The sequence below is a fragment of the Hemitrygon akajei genome, chromosome 2, assembly GCF_048418815.1.
Source record: "Hemitrygon akajei chromosome 2, sHemAka1.3, whole genome shotgun sequence".
Taxonomy (NCBI): domain Eukaryota; kingdom Metazoa; phylum Chordata; class Chondrichthyes; order Myliobatiformes; family Dasyatidae; genus Hemitrygon; species Hemitrygon akajei.
In genome coordinates, this window is record NC_133125.1 from 176015525 (window position 1) to 176037514 (window position 21990).

Consider the following 21990-nt stretch of genomic DNA (forward strand, 5'->3'; position numbering starts at 1 on the left):
TGATCTGCAGGTCTCTCAGTAACAGTGAAGCGTTCTCCGGGAAAAGCAGCGCCCGGTGTTTATACGGTTCGGAGACAGTGATGAGCGATCTACCGTCATTGAGGTGACATTCTTGCCCCGAGAAGCAGGTATATTCCGCACATACATTAGCGTTCCCGCCTCTGGTCCATGTGATCCGCAGATACCCGTGTGGGTCCGGGACTGTGTAAGAGACGGGCAGGAGCACGGACTGGCCGGCGGTTCCATTCACTCTGTCCTGATGCACCCTCAGTGTTAGAGCGGCTGAAGGTGGAGATGGGAATTGTTGTAATATAAAGTGGCGACATTTAAACAATAGACATAAGCATTGTTTGGGCTGCAGAGTGTAACTAACTGAAATAAATCCTGTCGGTGTTTCACACATCTCACCGCCGCGCTGTAATGATCTTGGACCCGTTGTGTTTAATGCGGGATATTTCTGTTCTCCGGCCCATTGAGTCTGAGCCGTTCCCCAACAACAGTCCCAGTCCGGGACATCCAGCGTTACGATCCACCGGTCCCCGGGGAAGGACCAGCGGCGCGATAATTCTGTACCTTCCCGTTACCGTTAAACACCGACTGGTGGACAGCGCCGGGGTTGGGATGTTGTGGAACAGGTGCGGGTCCATCCCGGGGAGAACCGGCTGCATTCCTGCCCCGGGATTACCCGGACAGTTCTGATTCAGCCGACAGCGATTCTGATTCGAATCAGACAGCGCAGGAGGCCGATCGGCCCATGGAGCCTATTTGGAAAACTTTCCTGTTGTTATGTTATTGACACAAACCCAATTTCCAAACACCAAGTGCTGAACACGCGGGAGTTACGGATCTGGTTCACTGAACGGGCGGATTATCCCAGATAATTACTCAGACACGCCTACATCCCAAATAAACGCTACAAGGCAGAATCGCGATGGTTAACCGTGGGGATTCTCACCGGTAACAGCGGAGAGGTAAGCGGAAATAGCGAGACCGCACACTCCAGGGGCCTCTGTAAACCGCATGGTGCTGCGGGCTGTGTTAAACTGTTGAGGGACGTTGAGTTCACGGGGCGAATGTTCGGCCACTGTCAGTGAGTTTCACAACTCCGCAGTGATACTCACCCAGTCTCGGGTCCCGGGAGCGGGTGGGGTTCCGGCCTCAACAACCCAACATTAACCCTTTGATGGTTATTGTTTTAACCTGTGGGGAGTGTCGGGACAAAACCGGCATCAGGGGGATGTCCACTTTCCGCAATCTGCGGGCCCCGCACCGCAGTCTCGGCGGAATAGTGGAAATGCCCCGTGGCTGTGAGCTCCCACATCTCGGAGCGGACATTGTCAACCAGGATCTGTCAACACTAACTTCCTTGGGACGGGCGCACTGAAGACTCCCGATTGAAGACCGGCGGTGGGTCAACATCTCAGATCCACGGCTAAAGAAATTCCTCCTCATCTCTGTTCTAAAAGGAGGTCCTTGTATTCTGAGGCTGTGCACTCTGGTCCTAGACTCCCCTACTACAGGAAACCTTCTCTCCACATTATCTACGCCTTTCAATATTCCATCGGGTTCAATGAGATCTCACCTCGTTCTTCCAAACTCCAGTGAGGACAGGCCCAGAGCCATCAAAATAAAACGTCTGCCCGAAACGTCAGCTCCTTATTCCTCCCCATAAATGCTGCCTGGCCTGCTGAGTTCCTCCAGCATTTTGTCTGTGGATTTCCAGCATCTGCACAATCTCTTGTGTTTACCCTTGGCCCCGTCTACTATGATCCGGCATCGTTGGAAAAGGCTGAGACTCTGCAGTGTCCCTTGTTCCTGTCATTCACTGAATAGGTGCCGAGAGAACAGCTGACGGGGTCAGTGTGGGACAGACGTGCTCAGGTTTGTTGAAACTAAAACCATTTGTTACAACTCAGGCAATAGCTTTCCCCGGAGTGAAATGTACGGGGCTTCGCAACTCCGCCTGTCGCAGGAAAGCAGCTTCCATTAACCAGCAACGCACACAAGATGCTGCAGGAACTCAACAGGTCAGGCAGCATCCATAGAGATGATTAAACTGTCCACGTTTCGGGCCAAGATTGTTCTTCAGGACTGAGACGGAAGGGAGAGATGCCGGAAGTAAAAGGTGGGAGGAGGGGAAGGAGTCTGGCTGGAAGGTGAAAGGTGAAGCCAGGTGGGCAGGAAAGGTCAAGGGCCGGATAAGAATTAATCCGATAGCAGAGGAGAGTGGACCAAAGGTGAAAGGAAAGGAGGAGGGAACACATGGGCCAGCAATAGGAGGGTGATGAGGTTAAAGGTCAGACAGGGGAATATAGGAATGGGGAGAATTGGTTTACCGGAAGGAGAAATCATGCCATCAGGTTGAAGTGAAAGGCCACGTACTCTTCTTGCTGCTGCCATCAGGAGGGAGGTAAAGCAGCCCCGGGTCCCATATTACCGGGATGAGGAACAGTTATTACCCCTCATCCATCAGGCTCCTGAAACAATGGGGATAATTTCACTCACCTCACTCCACCAACATTATTCCCACAACCAACGGACTCACTTTCAAGGATTTTTAAACTCATGTTCTCGATATTTATTGTTTGTTTATTTATTATTATTCTTTAGTTTTTTCTATTTTTTGTATTTGCTCAATTAGTTGTCTTTTGCACACTGGTTGTTTGTCCGTCTTCGCTGTGCGTGATTTTTCATTGATTCGATTGTGCTTCATTGTATTCACTGTCAGTGTCAGCAACATAATGAACCTCAGGATTGTTTATCCGTACTTAGATAGTTCATTTACTTTGAACTTTGAACATGATATTCTCCTGAGGGGTCGTCTCCGAGATGTGAGGGTGAACTCCCATCATGGAGAACACCTGTGTGTGACTTTGTTTAAAGTGGGGAGGCCGATCCACAGGCAGCTACCACACGATCCTTGACAGATCAGAGTCAGGGTCCAGTGACTGGGACCCTTCACCGCTGGGGCCTTCCACCGCTTTCACTGTCGTTGTGTCTTCATCTTCCGCCAGCTCCACCGTTGCGGTCTTGCTTGGATCGTTCTTTGTCTAGAACCTTCTGCTTGATGTCACCGCTATGGGTGATCACACTAGGAGCTAAATTCCCGACGTTTCTGGCCGAGATCTTTCATCAGGACCTCTATCCGCAACTTGTCGTTTTACTTCTCTCGGTAGATACTGCCTGACCTGCTGAGCTCGTCTCACATGTTGTGTGTGTTTTGTAACACTTTGAACTCACTGAGTTCGGAAGATTCGATGACGTGGCCTACAGGACCGGGAGTCACCATCAAGGCCAGCAGTTCATGCCTCTGATAAGGCGGGAGTGAACCGCCTGCTTGAACGGTGTCAGTTCTTCTGGTGAAGGGGACCTCACGGTGCTTTTGGGGCGGTAATTCCAGGGTTCAGACCCAGTGATTACGAGGGAGCTGCACTAGGTTTCAGGACGAAGGTCGAGAGCGACATGGAAGGGAACCTGTGGGTATCGGTGTTCCTAATCATCTTTGTCACTGCAGAGCAGTGGAAAATAACCGATATTTTATTTAAAAACTGCAAACTAACAAACTGCAAGGTCCACAAAACAAAAGAAAACAGATCTAAACACTGTGCACTGTTCGCACTGATGTGTGTGTGCACTCACATCTTCTACTACCCGTGCACAAAGGAATTCAAACTGTGCACGGAAGGTTGTCACCCTGTATCTCATTGGCTGTTAAATATATTTCATGATCACATTTCCATTTCCGGTTTCTGATGCGGACGTTGTTGACAACGTGGAGATGGTGATGACTTGTCTGCAGATTTTGGAACTGGTGTGTATACGGTTTTTACTGAAGAATTTATTGATTCATTCTGTCGAATTCCAAAGAAACAAAAGGCCTGAAGCGCAAAAGAACTGCTAGTTCATTTAAAGCAGAATGGTTTAATGAAACAGTAGAAACTGCTGCTCTGAAAGCTCATGAGGTCAGGAACGTGCAGCTACGAGAAATATTTATGTACAATGCAGAAACTGGTGTTACCTGCCTGCATTGTCGCAATGCAAAAGTGGCTGGAGAATTTCCAAGTGAGAAAAAGTGGAGTGATATTTCTAAACTTGACTTTTTAAAACGCCATTTAGCAAGCAAATCACATAGGAGGGTTTGCAATAGCTCCGGCGAGAAAATCCTTCAGAACCCGCTATAGGCCTAATAGATACTGTATGTTTTCTGAGAGTTAAGATGGACGAGAGTGAAAACGGTCCAACCCAGAGGAGATCAAAGTTCTTGACTGTTATTTAAACCACAAGCAGGAGAAAATCTGCAGATGCTGGAAATACAGAAGGAGGAGCTTAGGGGAGAATGCGTCTAACAGCGACTCCTTTCGGAATCAGCTCTATTTCTATCTTTGATATCTCAAAAACAGCTCCATTTCTATTTTTAATATCTCAAACAGCTCTATTTCTATCTTTAATATCTCAGAAACAGTTCTATTTCTATCTTTAATATCTCTATTTTTCCCTTTCTGCGTTCTTTTGAAGACCCTGACCTGGATTTACACGCTGACTTCGGTTCTTTGCGGGAATGGGAACCACTCTTGGAGACTCACGACTGGCCATTATTCGATATACCAAGGACGCGGCCTAGAAGATTAGCTCTCCCTCGGAGTTTTGGGGATTTCCTGGCCCTGGATGCGAGCGAACTCGAGACCGGTGCCTCTGCAGGAAGTCACTGTGTTGTGGGAGACGGAAGACCCGAGTTCTTTGGGCACAGAGCTCGGAAAAAGCGACGCAACGGACTTTCAAAATCGTAAATCAGCGAGTTGTTTGTTATGTCTCCCCCCCTCGCTTAGAAACGGAGACATCTCTTTTTCCCTTATTTGGGAGGGAGAGAGCCTGTGGTATGTTGAATTACCCGGTGAATGAGTAGTCTTTGGCATTCTGCAAGTCTGTATTTTATTGATGCTTTGCTGCATGCTTGAGTGCTCGGTGGGGGTGCCGATGCTCTTTTTGCCGGTGGGGAGGGGTCGTTGCTTTGCTGCTGCTTACGCGTGGGAGGGGGGAGCCAGGGGGGCTTTGGGGTTCTATCATTTTTTTCAAATTTTTTTATTCAATTTTTAAGATAGTTACATGGAATGAAGGAATAATAGAATGATATAATATCAGCCCTCCCCCCTCCCCTTAACCCTTCCCCCCTTGACATCCCTGTCTAAAAACAAAGAGAAAAAGAAATGTTCTAGCATTTAAATACCATTCATTCTTTGGAGCACTCCTCTGTTTCTGTGGATGGTTGCAAAGAAAAAGAATTTCAGGATGTATATCGTATACATTTCTTTGACATTAAATGCATCTTTGAAATCCGAGCAGGCCTCTCCGAAGGGTTTCATCCTGAAACGTCGACTCTCCTCTTTTCCATAGAAGCTGCCTGGCCTGCTGAGTCCCTGTGTGTGTTGACAGTTATTTTATTTCATTTCTTTTAAGCGTTGAACAACAAACTGGACTTGATCATTTATTATCCTTAGAATAGCTTCCAGTTTACTTCCACTTAAAATTTCAGTGCGTACACGTTGTCACTGGGCAAAAAATCACACAGCTCAGGATTTTTGAGCACGGATCATTACAAGTCGGAGGGAACATTGACCACAGGCAACGAGGTAACTGAAGGAGAGGAGTAGCTAGTAGAGACCGGCTGATTGTATGAGTGAACAAGCATTGTGACCTTCAGCATTATTGACAGTGTGTGTTTTCTGTTCACCTCACCCCCTCCCCACTCCCCCCATATGGTCCATGCTGATATGGTGCCCCCTGCAAGCTCGTCCCCTTTGCCAGCTTCTGGCCCGTAACCTTCCAAATCTTCCCAATCCGTGTAATGGTCCAATTGTCTTTTAAAAGCTGTTATTGTACCTGCCTGAACCACTTCCTCTGGCAGCTCATTCCACTGACGGATCACCCATTCTGTAAAACGTTGTCCCTCAAGTTCCTATTAAATCTTTATCCTCTCACCGTAAACCTCTGTGTATAGTTCATGATAACCCACCCCTGGGGGAAGGACTAAGGACATTCACCCTATCTCTGCCCCTCATGGTTTTCTATGCATCTATATCTTCATCTCTCAGTCTCAAGGAATAAAGTCCCATCCTGTAACTCAGTCCCACAATCCTGGCTATATCCTTATAGATATTTTCGGTGATCCATCCAGTTTAATCACAATTTTCCTTTAGTACAGCAGCCAAAATAGAACACAGAACTACAAATGCATCTTGTGCAACCCATTGGGTGGTCTTGGCTCAGCAATGTCTGGGATTCTCCCTGTTTTGTGGCCAGGCTCAATCTACAATGTGTAAGACTGGGTCACATCGTAGGACTCAGCCTTGACAATCCAAATGGTCTCTCACCATTCCCACGGTGGGAATATCACAGGGTTTGGGCTTGGGTTTGTTTTCAAGGTCAGTAGAGTGTACACGGCTCCAGAAACCCTACAACAATTTCCACAGAGCCTCACCCATTTCCCAGTGAGGCAGAGAGCACAGTGATCACAGAATGCAGTGCACTGAACTGCAGGAGTTCATGTTAATCACTGCATCACCTGGAAGGCTCAGGATCTGTTTCAGTCTCCGACTCTGTGGCTCGATAACTGAGCAGATTGGGTGATGATCAGTGCAACAGGCGTCAGTAACTGTCATGGTGCAGGTGAGGCAATGTTTCACTCTGTAGACTCAGCCACTCTCTTGCTGGCAAGCTGGTCTGATCTCATGCTGGTGCTGACGTTGTCCCAAAGGTCTGGTTCCCCTCTGATCTCAACTTGCAGGAAGATTCTCCCCCACCCCCTCCCAACCTCAGGTCAAGATTAGTTTTCACTTTAATAAATTGGTGATTATTGGGGACAATAAATTTCTAACCTCTTTCCATGTAGGTTTTCAGTAAACACATATGCTTCAGAAAGCATTGGGTTGATGTGCCTCAGACTGTATCTTTCGTTTCCATTTATGTTTCCCAAAGCCCTGTGATGACGTGCAGTAGAACAGCAACAACTCAAAGCAGAGAATGAGCAGTAAGGAAAACAGGAAACCACTAATGTGACCAAATGTGCTCAACAGCCGAATGAGAACAATAAAGTGTGACCGTCGTGTTAAACCATCCTCTCCAATTGTCACCAGTCATCTCATCTTTAGATCTTAGCCTCCCTCACTCTGGGTTACAGTTTTTAGCTCAAAGTCAAAAATGAATCCCTTTCCCCTTTTGGACAGATTAAATCAGATCTTGACTCAATCGTGAAAGGAATATGTGGATATGGAATTTGACCAGAGTTAACTGGCTGAACACTTTACATAGGTGGAGCCAAGGAAGGGGATTGACAATGTTTATCGGGGCAGCACAGAAAGAGCCCTTCAGCCCAACTGATCTATGTTGATCAAAAAGTCCTTCAGAGCTGATCTATAACCTCCTAATCCCTTCCTATCCATGGAGCTGTTCAACTGGCTTTTAAAATTTCTTATTGTACCCACTTCAATGACTTACTCTGCAATCTCATTTCACAGAGATACCACCCACCCTTTGTGTGAAAAGGTTGCCTCTCAAGTTGCTATTAAATCTCTTCCCTCTCCCCATAAACCTCTACCCTCTGATTCTTGATTCCCCAACACTTGGAAAAAGACTGTGTCCATCCATCCTATCAATGCCCTCAATTTTATACACATCTGATAGATCACTTCTCAGTCTCATACAGGATAAGTAATATTTCGAGTTTAAGGACAGCTTGCAAACAAGATTAACCAATTGTGTAGAACCAGATGTGCCAGGAATTATAATGAAAAGTTAAAAGCTGTGTGTGGTAGAGTATAGAAATCATTAAGAGCAACAATTTGTAATATTTTATATCTTACCATTGGTATTTTCATGTCACATCATGTCATGTTATTTATAGTGTTTATGTTTATATTAATTATTTACTAGTTGGTGTTTCAAAAAACTAGTTGGTGTTACTAGTTGGTTTACTGTTCTAGGCTCAGGATGAACTGAGACAATGACTCCTGAGAAAAGAACTCGGATGACCAGCAGATCAGTGCTGAGTGTATCAATATGCTACGGCATTTACAGGTCACGGTTGTGGAGGTGTTGGGTCTCCTAATGAGTATTAAGGTGGATAAGTCCCCAGTCCCTGATGGTGTATACCACAGGTTATTGAAGGAGGCAGGAGATGAAATTGCTGGGGCCTTGTCCAGTATCTTCATGTCTACTCGAGTCACAGGTGATGTCCTGGAGGACTGGCACGTGGCTGATGTTGTACCTCTGTTTAAGAAGGGAAAAAGAGAAGATCTTGGGAACTATAGACCAGAGAGTCTCATGTCAGTTGTATGGAAATTGCTGGTGTAAATTCAGAGGGATAGGATTTATGAGCATTTGGAATCCAAAGGCCAAATTAGGAAGGGTGTGTGAGGTGTAGGTCGTGTCTTACTAACTTGACTGAGTTTTTTGAAAAGATGATAAAAGTGATTGATGAAGGTAGGGCAGTGGATGTTGCCCATGTTGATTTTCGTAAGGCTTTTGATGAATTGCCTTATGGGAGGCTAATCCAGAAGATTAAATTGCATGGGGAGCACAGCAAATTGGCTGTTGGGATTCAGGACTGGCTTGCACTGAGAAGAAAGAGGTTAGTGGTTGAAGGGACTTGTTTGAGCTGGAGGTCTGTAATTAGTGCAACTCCACAGGGATCTGTGCTGGGAACTCTGCTGTTTGTAATGTATATAAACAACCTGGATGAAAATGTAGATAGGTGGGTTAATAAGTTTGCAGATGATAGCAAGGTTTTTGGAGGGAGGTGTTACGTACTCGTGACACATGACAGTGGTACCCTTGTCACGTGACTGGGGTTGAAGCTATACTGGACTTGAGGTAATGGTCTTGTGATGGTGGAGTGACATCATTTTCCCGCCAGTAGAGGTCATGTGACAGTTTTTTTTTACAGGGTATAAGAGGAGGACCCCACCCTGTGGGGAGGGGCAGTTCGTGGCTGGATTTGCCAAGCTGACTTCATGCCACTGCGTGATTTAATGTAATGACGCAGTTTAGTTGAAAAATGAAGTTTTATCTAATGCCTAAAGTTTAAAAGGTCATTGCCAGCAGTTTCTTTACTGTGGAGAGTGAAGATAAAAGTTCGGGAGTTAAAGATCGAGGAGAATCGAATTTCGATGGTGGAATGGTTTCGACCTTGTGTGATCCTCATTCGGAAGGATTTTGTTGACTATTCTTGTGCTAATCCCTGGGATGACCAGAAAGGATTTGAGAATAGTGTGGAAGGAAAGGTCAGTGCCTTTAAACCGTTACGTTTCATAAAATTCTTCGTGGGAAGAGTTCGACGCAGGGGATTGAAGGGAAACGACATGGAAGAGAATTTAAATTGCCTTAAAAAAGTCTCTCCTTTTAAATGGACTGAGCATTTTGAACTTTTGGCAATATCGCTTTAAACAACTGTTTTTGCAACATCGCTTTAAGAACTGTTAGAGCTGCATCGCTTTAAGAACTGGTAAGCTGCCGCACAGCAGCTGTTTTCCGGTTACGCTAGTGTTTACTTTTGGGGGGTTTGTTTTCAGTGTTTAATAAACGTGTTATTTGTTATTAAAACCCTTGCCTAACTCACATATATTTATTGTTGCCTGAATACGTAACATAAATATGGGGGCTGCGTCCGGATTGGATCGTTTGAGCTTAAATGCTTGTTAACTTTTGAATCGGTGTTTTGGAAACGGGGAATTCTCGATTCTTTTGTTTGATTGGCTTGTGAGTGGTATTCGGCAATGATGAATATTGATGAGTTTCTGGCTTCGCCAGATGCGGATTTGTTAGCGAAGGCGAAAAAAACTGAGGTGTCTGAGATAGCTAGTAGATTGCAACTTAAAGGTATTTTGTAGACTACGTCAAAGGCTGTAATATGGAGAAAAATCGCATCACACTTTGTGGCTTCGGGTGATTTTGATGAATCGATTTTAGAATCGTTTCCAATAAGTAATATGGAGATGCAGTTGCAAATTGAACAAATGAAGTTGGATCAAAGTAAAGCAGAATTGGAGCGTTGTAAATTGGAAGCTGAACAGAAAAAGAGGGAGTTTGAATATGCAATGGAGAAATTAAGGTCTGGGAATCAGTCTTCTGGTTCTAGAAAGCCGTTTGTTGCTGGTCAAGAAATTAAATTGGTCCCTCCATTTAGTGAAACAGAAGTGGAAAGATATTTTCAACATTTTGAAACTATTGCTCGGATGGCCGAGAGATGAATGGTCAGTGTTGTTACAGAGTGTAATTAAAGGCAAAGCACAACAAGTTTACACAGCTTTAACTGCTGTGCAGGCATTAGATTATGATATTGTGAAAACGCATATTCTCAAAGCGTACGAATTAGTCCCAGAAGCTTATAGGGAAAGATTCAGAAGTTTGAAGAAGTCTGTGGAAAAGATTTACATGGAATTTGCCTATGATAAAGCTGTGTGTTTTGAGAGATGGGTTTCTTCTAAAAATGTAGATGAGGACTATGATACATTGAGAGAGCTGATTTTAATGGAGGAATTTAAAAGAAGCATTCCTGTTGAAGTAAGGACCTACTTAAATGAGAGGGATACTGATAAATTGCAGGACTGTGCTAGATTAGCTGATGAGTATGTTTTAATCCATAAGAATAAATTTCCTCGGCAGAATTTTTAAGAGGAAAAATAATATGGAGACTCAAGGTAAATCAGAAATTAAATTAGAGGTTAATGAGAAAGGTGAGGAGGAAGGAAAACCTGTGAAGGAAAGACAGTTTGGTCTTATTTGTAACTATTGTAAGAAGCCTGGCCATGTAATAGCTAACTGTTTCAAACTGAAAAAGAAAGAGAAGGAAGCAGTTCCAGATGCTTGTGTGCAACATACTGAAGCACCTGTAAAATTCCAGGGTTTGGTAAACACAAATGAGGCTTTGTTAGAGTCTGACCAAGTTAGAAAGGGATATGATCATTTTATAACTGAAGGGTTTGTATCCTTGAAAGAAGGATCTACTCTGGTGCCAATATAAATCCTTAGGGATACTGGAGCTTCTCAATCACTGATGTTAGACAATGTGTTGAAGTTTAATGAAGAGAGTGATACTGATGAGGTAAATTACATAAGAGGTGTTGGGAGTGATTTTATGCCTGTACATTTACATAAAGTAAATTTAAAGTCAGGGTTAGTTACAGGATTTGTTAAAGTAGGATTACAGCATAGTTTACATGTGAAGGGTATTTCTTTATTGTTAGGTAATGACTTGGCAGGTGGACAAGTTTTTCCTGAAGTGCATTTGACAATGGAGTCAGAGGAACCAGAGATGAATTCTAACACAGATTCTTCCTGTGTTGTGACTAGAGCTATGGCTAAAAAGATTGATGTGCAGAATGAGGTTGTTACTCATGACTGTTCAACTCAGGATTCGAATTTTGAGGATGTGTCAGAGATTTTCTCACCTTCGTTGTTTGAACAAGATTCTGGGAGTAAGTCTGACTATGAAGATTTATCTCTGTCTCGAAAGGAGATGATAGCAGAGCAGAATAGAGATCCTGAGATTATAAAATTGAGAGAACAAGCTTTACTAGGTAGTGAAATTGAGAAGGTGTCACTAGGATATTACTTGGAAAAAGGAGTGTTGATGAGGAAGTGGAGGTCGCCTACAATTCCTGCAAGTGAGGAATGGAATGTTGTTTACCAGGTAGTTGTTCCTAAAGTTTATCGAAATGAGATTTTGACTTTAGCTCATAGTGTGCCTTTAGGTGGACATCAAGGGGTAAGGAAAACTGTGGACAAAATTTTAAAACATTTTTACTGGCCTGGTCTAAGAAAAGATGTGGCGATGTTTTGTAAAACGTGCCATACTTGTCAAATTGTGGGTAAACCAAATCAAGTTACACCAGCAGCTCCATTACAACCTATTCCAGCATTTGGTGAACCGTTTTCTAAAGTTATTGTAGATTGTGTTGGTCCATTACCAAAGACAAAAACTGGTTATCAGTATTTGTTGACTATCATGTGTACTTCATCTAGGTTTCCAGAGGCAGTACCACTTAGGAATATAAAAGCTAAAACTGTGACAAAGGCTCTTATAAAATTCTTTACTTATTTTGGATTACCTAAGGAAATACAAACTGATCAAGGCAGTAATTTTATGTCTGGATTGTTTCAACAGATAGTTTATAAATTGGGAGCTAAGCAAATCACTTTGTCTGCATACCATCCAGAGTCGTAAGGTGCCTTGGAGAGGTTTCATTCTACCCTCAAGAATATGATTAGGACATATTGTGTGGAAAATGAAAGTGACTGGGATGAGGGTATAAACGTATTTTTATTTGCAGTAAGGGAATCGGTACAGGAATCTTTAGGTTTCAGTCCATTTGAACTTGTGTTTGGGCATAGAGTTAGAGGACCTTTAGCTTTATTGAGAGAACAGTGGATTAGTAAGGAAGTACACACTAATTTGTTGGACTATGTTTTGAAATTTAAGGACAGGTTACATAAAGCTTGTAGCTTAGCCAAGGAAAATTTAAAGTTGGCTCAGGAGAAAATGAAAACTTGGTATGATAAAGAAGCTAGGATGAGGATGTTCAAGCCTGGAGATAAGGTGTTGGTTTTTTTTCCCAGTGCAGACAAATCCTTTACAAGCTAGATTTCATGGTCCTTATGAAATTGTGTCTAGAATCAATGATGTGGATTACGTAATAAAAACTCCAGATCGTAGAAGGTCATCACAACTTTGCCACATAAATATGATTAAACCGTATTTTGAGAAACAATCTGATACTGTGACTGTTGTGGTTAGTGAGAATGAGTTTGATTTAACTCAGAACATGATAGATGATTCATCTGACTTTCATACTAAATCCAACATTGTTTCTGTTAGGTTACCTAATTCAACCATTCTGGGAAATATGGATAAGAAATTAGCACATTTACAGCTAAAGCAGAAACAACAGATGAAGGAATTAATTTTTAAATATAAGGATTTGTTTCCAGATGTTCCAAGAAGGACTACTATAGCTTCACATGATGTAGATGTTGGAGATGCCAAACCTATCAAACAACATCCATATAGGATGAACATGGAAAAATGTGAACTTGCTGAGAAAGAAATTGAATATATGTTAGAGAATGATATTATTAGACATTCTAACTCGAATTGGAGTTCACCATGTGTTATGGTGCCAAAACCAGATGGTAGTATTAGGTTTTGTACGGACTATAGGAAGGTGAATGCTGTAACGAAAACAGATGCATATCCAATTCCTAGAGTAGATGATTGTGTAGATAAAGTTGGAAAAGCAAGGTTCCTTACAAAGATTGATTTATTGAAAGGGTATTGGTGTGTTCCATTAACGGACAGAGGTAGAGAGATTTCTGCATTTGTAACTCCATCTGGGTTATATGAGTATAATGTTCTTCCATTTGGGATGAAGAATGCCCCAGGTACTTTCCAGAGGATGATTAACTCTGTGATTCAGGGATTGAAAGATACTGATGCTTATATTGATGATTTAGTGACAGGAAGTGATACTTGGGAAGCACACATTATTGCAGTGGAGAAATTGTTTAAAAGGCTTTCAAAAGCTAACTTAACTATTAATTTAGCTAAGAGTGAATTTGGACATGCTACTGTGACTTGCCTTGGTTATGTTGTGGGTCAAGGTAAGGTAGCTCCTGTTCAGGCAAAAGTTTGGGCAATTTTAGAGATTCCCACTCCAACGGGGAAAAAAACTCTTAGAAGATTCTTGGGAATGGTAGGATATTATCAAAAATTTTGTAAGAATTTTGCTAATGTTGCCCTTCCATTAACTAACCTTCTGCAGAAGAATGTGAAGTTTGTGTGGACAGTGCCTTGTCAAGAAGCATTTGAAAAATTGAAAACAATGATATGTCAACAACCTGTGCTTAAGGCACCTGACTTTGAAAAACCTTTTTCATTAGCTGTAGATGCTAGTGATGAGGCTGCGGGAGCAGTATTAATGCAAAGGAATGAGGGTGATGAGGTTGATCATCCAGTAGCTTACTTTTCTAAGAAATTTAATAAGCATCAAAGAAACAATTCGACAATAGAGAAAGAATTGTTATCTCTTGTTTTAGCTTTAGAATATTTTGAGATATATGTTGGTACAACTCAAAAACCACTTATTGTTTACACTGATCATAATCCATTAGTTTTTCTGAGTAAGATGAAAAACAAAAACAGAAGATTATTAAATTGGAGTTTGATGTTACAAGAGTACAATATTGTGATAACTCACGTTAAAGGTAAAGATAATGTGGTTGCTGATTGTCTATCTCGATGTTGAATGTACAATGTAATTTTTTTTATGGAGTGGTTTTTTTTTAATTGTAACACTCCTACTGTATTGTGAGTTGTAAGATGTTATATGATGGTATTGTATATTGTGTATGTTATATAATTTATACATTTGTTTTTCTTGTAAGTAATTGTTAAAATTTTTGTTCTTGTCAGACCAAAAATGTTTTTTTGGAGGGAGGTGTTATGTACTCGTGACACGTGACAGTGGTACCCTTGTCACGTGACTGGGGTAAAAGCTATACTGGACTTGAGGTAATGGTCTTGTGATGGTGGAGTGACGTCATTTTCCCGCCAGTAGAGGTCATGTGACAGGTTTTTTTTACAGGGTATAAGAGGAGGACCCCACCCTGTGGGGAGGGGCAGTTCATGGCTGGATTTGCCAAGCTGACTTCATGCCATTGCGTGATTTAATGTGATGACGCAATTTAGTTGAAAAATGAAGTTTTATCTAATGCCTAAAGTTTAAAAGGTCATTGCCAGCAGTTTCTTTACTGTGGAGAGTGAAGATAAAAGTTCGGGAGTTAAAGATCGAGGAGAATCGAATTTCGACAGTGGAATGGTTTCGACCTTGTGTGATCCTCATTTGGAAGGATTTTGTTGACTATTCTTGTGTTAATCCCTGGGATGACCAGAAAGGATTTGAGAATAGTGTGGAAGGAAAGGTCAGTGCCTTTAAACCATTATGTTTCATAAAATTCTTCGTGGGAAGAGTTCGACGCCGGGGATCGAAGGGAAACGACGTGGAAGAGAATTTAAATTGCCTTTAAAAAGTCTCTCCTTTTAAATGGACTGAGCATTTTGAACTTTTGGCAATATCGCTTTAAACAACTGTTTTTGCAACATCGCTTTAAGAACTGTTAGAGCTGCATCGCTTTAAGAACTGGTAAGCTGCCACACAGCAGCTGTTTCCCGGTTACGTTAGTGTTTATTTACTTTTGGGGGGTTTGTTTTCAGTGTTTAATAAACGTGTTATTTGTTATTAAAACCCTTGCCTAACTCACATATATTTATTGTTGCCTGAATATGTAACAGTGGATAGTGTAGAAAACTGGCAAAGAGTACAGTACGATATAGATCAGTTGCAGATATGGGCAGAGAATTGGCAGATGGAGATTAACCCAGATAAATGAGAGCTGTTGCACTGTGGTAGGGCAAATGAAAACACGGAGTACACTGTTAAGGGCAAGATTATTAACAGTGTTGCTGAGCAGAGAAACCTTGGGATCAAATTTCACAGCACTATGGAAGTGGCTACACAGGCCAATAAGGTGGATAAGAAGCCTTTTTGAATGCTTGCTTCTATTAGTTGAGACTTGAGTTCAAAAGTCAGGAGGTTTTGATCAAAGTACATATATGTCACTGTATACTAACTGATTCAGGGGCCTGCCATTTGCAGGGTAATAACTGTTCCTGAGCCTGGTGACGTGGGACCAAAGGCTCCTGTACCTCTTGCCTGATGGTGGTAGTGAGAGGAGAGCATGGCCTGGGTGCTGGGGGTTTCTTGATGATGGATGCTGCTTTCTTGTGGTAGCGCTCCTTGTAAATGTGCTCAGTGGTGTATTGTTTTGTACATCTTCAATAGGTTCTGTCTTTGTAAAACTGAAAATTGTAAATAAAGTTTTAAGTGATTTTTAGAACCGTTAACACGAGTACAGGGCCTCCATTGTTTGCAGATCTCTTGCTGCTGCAGCAGTGAAGATCAAGCGGTGAATGTTGACATGTTTTTGTTACACCTTTGGGTCCGATTGCTGTGGGTTGAAGCCTCACTCCAGGCCGAGTGGTTCCACTGGAGCAGGGAGGGTGTGTCCTGTGGACATGATCTGATGTAACTCAATGTTCTGCAGCCTTCCCAGTCAATGTGAAGAAACCAATGGTGCCACCTCGGGGAAAACAGCACGATCAAACTATCCCTGGATCAACTTCACTAAAGCAGATGATGTGGTCACGTTGCCATGTGTGGAAGCTTGTTAGCTGGACATTGGTTACAGCACTCTCTACGTTACCATAAGACCCATACAGTAAAGGAGTGGAATTAGGCCATTTGGCCATTGTCTGCTCTGCTATTTCATCATGGCTGATCCATTTCTCTCTGAGCCTCAATCTCCTGCCTTCTCCCTGTAACTCTTCATGCCCTTCCTTACATCAGTTCCCATGGACCCAAAGATTCTTCACTGGATGGGAGGTGCTTTGGGAAGTTGGGAAAGAGCCACAATTGTGAAACTTCTCATTTGTGCTTAGTAAATTTTTCCAATTTGCCCTTTTCACCCACTCTTACGTCTTGTCCTGGAAGATTCATTTTTCCTACAGATTACTGTTTCATCACATGAAATCCTTTTGAGAGTTAGAACATCTCCATCAAATCCTTTCTTAATCCTCTCTCCCCATGGGAGCAGTTCCCAAATTCCCATTATCTCCATGGAATTGAAGTCTTCCAACCCTGTGACTATTCAAGTAATTCTCTTCTCATCATCTCTCATGTCCTCATACAGTGAGCTACATGTAACTGAGCACAATATTCCAGCGGGGGCTGAATCTGTACTATAAGATGTGTCAGCATCCCTCAATATCCTTATTATTCCATTCTCTGTCACTGAATAAATCAAAGGATCAGAAAGTTGGTATGGTGTTACCTAAATGGATCATTTTATTAAACAGTGTATTGAGGTAGTACAAGGTACAACAATAACAGAATGCAGAATTACAGAGAATTGCTGTGCAGGCAGACAATAACTGTAAGACCAAGGTGAAGTAGATTGTGAGGTCAAGATCCCGAGGGAAATTAGGTTTCGTTACAGCTGCACCACCAAGAATAGTGCAATATAAAACCATAATTAAATAGTAATAAGTTAATCCAGTAAATAAGTCCAGGACCTGCCTATTGGCTCAGGGTGTCTGACATTCCGACGGAGGAGTTGTAAATTTTGATGGCCACAGGTAGGAATGACTTCCTATAACGCTCAGTGTTACATCTCGGTGGAATGAGTCTCTGGCTGAATGTACTCCTGTGCCTAACCAGTACATTACGGAGTGGATGGGAAACATTGTCCAAGATGGCATGCAACTTGGACAGCATCCTCTTTTCAGACACCACCGTCAGAGAGTCCAGTTTCACCCCCACAACATCAATGGCCTTACAAATGAGTTTGTTGATTCTGTTGGTGTCTGCTACCCTCAGCCTGCTGCCCCTGAATTTTTAACCACTTCAACTAGTCTGTCAACCTTCAGGGATTCCCATACAAACACTCCCACCTCTATCCCTGTTCCCACAACTCCGATGCATTGAGTTGTCCTGATATCACAACCATTTCATTTACACATTGAGTTTAGATTGATTCTCATTCTTCCATCCAACACGAGCAGTTTTCCACTTCTCTGCACCAACAATCCCAGCCAGGCCCCCCCCAGTTAGTTCACGGCCTCTAGGAGTCTGTTTCCCCCCACCTCACTGCTGACTTCATCCCTGATTTCACATCAATCATTTTAACTCCGCTTCCCATTCCAACATGTCAGACCATGGCCTCCTCTCCTGTCGCAATGACACCACACTCAGGTTGGAGGAGCAACACCTTATATTCTGTCTTGATAGTCACTAACCTGATAGCATGAACATCGATTTCTTGAAGTTCTGGTAATGCCCCCCCCCCACGCCCACTCTCTTTCACCATTTCTCATTCCCATTTTTCCCTCTCTTACCTTATCTCCTTACCTGCCTATCACCTCGCTCTTGTGCTCCTCCCTCTTTTCTTTCTTTCATGACCTTCTGTCCTCTCCTATCACATTCCCCCTTCCCCAGCCCCAAATCTCTTTAACCAATCAACTTCCCAGCACTTTACTTCACCCCTCCCCCTTGCCAGTTTCACCTATCACCTTGTGGTTCTTCCTCCCCTCCCTACACTTTCTTATTCTGACTCCTCATCTTCTTTCCAGACTCGTTGAAAGGTCTCAGCCCAAAACATCGATTGAACTATTTTCCACAGTTGCCGCCTGGCCTGCTGAGTTCCTCCAGTATTTTGTGTGTTTGCTTGCATTTCCAGCTTCTCTCTTGTTTGTGATCATACCCATCAGCTCTTGTGAACCGAGTACCTCTGGGCTCCTCTTTCATGGTTCCTTAAAATGATTCCGGTGCCAATGAGAATTTTGCCAGATGATGAAGGATTGAAATTCTCACCGGAAGCTGAGAGCTGAAATGAGTGCAGTGTTGTTCTCACTCAGGGTGAGACAAGTTACAGCTGCAGAGCACCATGTTCCCCACTGTTGGAGGGAAGGATTTTCCAGGCTCCAGTCTACAGCAGGGACACAGAACCTGCCCTCACAGTCACCTCTGGAACTGAAGGCTGCCGTGTCCCTTCTAACTGACCGGATGATTTTCAGGTTCAACTTCACGACCTGGTCTGAGAATTTGTAATTCCTGCATTTCTCCACAATCCTAAAATGGACAGAATGTGTTTGTTATACATGATGACAGATCTTCACTTTGTTCACTGAGATAAAGATGGGACAGAGTGACGGGCAGAGTGGGGGGAGGGGTGTGGGACAGGACAGGGGAGGGGAGTGGGACGAGGGAGAGGCAGAGGTGACTAATTGGACATAACTGATGTTACAAAGGGGTCAGACAGAGACAACCACTTTCTACAGAACCAGACACAGACTGGGAGAAATGGTAAATATCCATAATCGTGTCCAAACAAGAATGTAATGAAACACTAAGGGATCCTGTCCATTAAATTAAATTTAACCAGATATTATCGACAATAACAGAGGTCATGATTCCCACTGACCCATGTGTCAATAAATGAGAGAGAGTGGCGTTATAAATACAGCAGGAAGATTCCAGTGAGTTTATACGGGTGTGAATTGAGAGAGGGAGAAATAACAGTGAATTTACAAACTGTTTGAACACAAGAAAACTGCAGGAATTTATATGAACAAAATACCTGTTCAATTTCAGCACGGTTGTTCTCATTAGTTCCTTCGTTTCTGCCTGTAATGTATGAAATAATCCCTTATAAATTCTAGATGAATGATATACATTGTTGAACATTATTTCTTGCTATTTTAACTGACCATTTATTCACAGCTGAGTCACAGATTTGAACAGTACAGAAACAGGCCCTTTGGCCCATCTCATCATGCTGAGTTTTTGACCATTGACACCAATCCCATTTGTCACTAGGAGGTCTAAACCCTTTGAAACCATGTCTATTTAAATGCCTTTCTAAATCCTTCTTGGAATATTAAACATAACATGCCCTCCTCTGTCAGTGTGTTCGAGATGTCTATCATTCTCTATTTTAAAAACTAATCCCACACATCTCCTTCAAATCTCATTCCTCTCAGCTTAAAGTTGTTTTTGATACCCCTGCCATACCATGGGAAATGATTTTCACTCTCTACCCCATCTATGCCTTTCACAACCTTGTATACTTATAAAGGTCACTCCTCAGCTGCCTTCACTCCAGGGAAACCAAGCCCAGCCGATGCAATCTCTCCCCAGAACCAAACTCCTCCAATCCAGCAACATCCTGGCGAATCTCCTCTGCACTCTCTCCGGTGCAACCACATCCTTCCTGTAGTGTTGTGACCAGAACTACACACAGTACTCCCAGTGTGGCCTATCCAGTGTTTTGTAAAGTTGCAATGTAGAATCATAGAGAATACAGCATGGGTACAGGTCCTTCAGCCCAACCAGTCCATGCTGACCACATTGTTCTCCCAGCTCGTAACAATTTACTGTATTTGTCCCATATCCCTCCAAGCACTGTCCCTGAATGTACCGATCCTAGTATTTCCCACAGGAAAAGATTATACTTCTCACAACCACTTCCTCTGACAGTTCATTCCATCTACTCACCAACCTCTGGGTGAAAAAGTTTCTCTCAGACCCCTGTTAAATCTTTCCCCTCTCACCCGAAATATCCTGGATAGCCAGGATATCCTGGCTATCCTGAACACAAAACTTGCTCTTGCAAATTACTGCTTTATCCCAGGTGTTGCTCCTGCTCAAAGTTCTATCCCATCCCGAAACGTTCTTGCGAGGATATTGGCCCCTCTCTGGTTCGAGTGTAACCTGTCCCTCTTGTACAGGTTGCTTTCATCCCCAGAAGAAATCCCAAGAACCTGAACCTCTGCCCCTGCTCCAGCACCTCAGCCATAAATTCATCCGGCCTGTCTTTCTATTTCCGACCTTGCTTGGTGTCCCAGATTATAAAGATCAGCATGCCATGTGTGTTCTTCTCCACACTGTCAACCAATGTTCCTTCTTAGAGATCTGTGAACTTGGAGCAATGGTCCACCTTCCACCCTGCCCTTAAATTCACTTGCTCCATTTGTGACACATCTCTCTCTCTCTCTTTTCTTGATCTCTTTGTCTCCATGTCTGGGAATAAGCTGTCTACTGATATCTCTCATAAACCTACCGAATCCCACAGCTATTTTCACTGTACTTCCTCCCAACTTGTCTCCCGTAAAAATGCCATTCCCTTCTATCAGTTCCTTTGTGTCCATGTGGTGGCACTTTCTTTTCTGGGATATCAGATATGTACTACTTCTTCAAGGAAAGGGTTTCCCTTCCTCCACAAATGACGCTTCCCTCACTCGCTTCTCCTCCATTTTGCAGGCATCTGCCCTTCACACATCATCACAGTGCCTTAATACTGCCTGAGTTCTTCTTGTCTTCACCTCCCACCCAGGGGACTCTGCATCCAGTACATCATTCTCTGCACCATCCACCATCACGGTGACCAACCATTTCAATTCCAGTCTCCCTTCTGACTTGTCAGTCCATGGTCTCCTCTACTGCCATGATGAGGCAACTCTCAGGTTGGAGGAGCAACACCTCATATTCCATCTGATAGCCTCCAACTTGATGGCATGAAAACTGATTTCTCTGACTTCCAGTAATTTTCCTCCCTCCCCTTCCTTCAACTATTTGCCACTGTGCCCCCCTCTCCTCACCTGCCTGTTACCCCTCTTCTTTTCCTTTCTTCCACTCTCTTCTCCTATCATGTTCCTTCTCCAGCCCTTTGCCCTTTCTACCTAGCACCTCTCAGCATCTTCCTTCATACCCCTCCTGCACCCACCTGGCTTCACATATCACCTTCGAGCTTGTTCTCCTTCCCCTTCCCCTCTTCCTTTTCCTGGCTTCTTCCCCCTTCTTTCCAGTCCTGATTAAAGGTCTCAGCCCGAGACATCGACTGTGTATTAATTTTCATAGTTGCTGCCTGACCTGCTGAGTTCCTCCAGCATTTTGTGTGTCTTGCTGTGAACTTGGAATCCTCAGTCTCTCTGCTCAACATTTCTTCCATGTACTGCAGATGTCCAAGTCCTATTTGAACTCTGCAAGATGGATGACCTTGAACTTGTCAGAATTAACTTCCATTTGCTAATGCTCTACCCAACTTTCCATCTGACCCATATCCTATTGTAGACTTGGATAACTTTCCTCACCATCCACAACACCCCCAATTCTCATGTCATCTGTAAACTTACTGATCATACCTCCTACACTCACAACTAAGTCAATATCACAAAGTGCAGAAGCCCTACAACCATTCACTGCTGTACACAACTAGCTGCAGACTTCAAATCAGAAAAAAACATTCTTCCAATACAACCTCTGCCTTCTGTCACCAAGCTGATTTTGGATCCCTTTAGCTGGATCACCTTGGGTCCCAGGTGTGTTA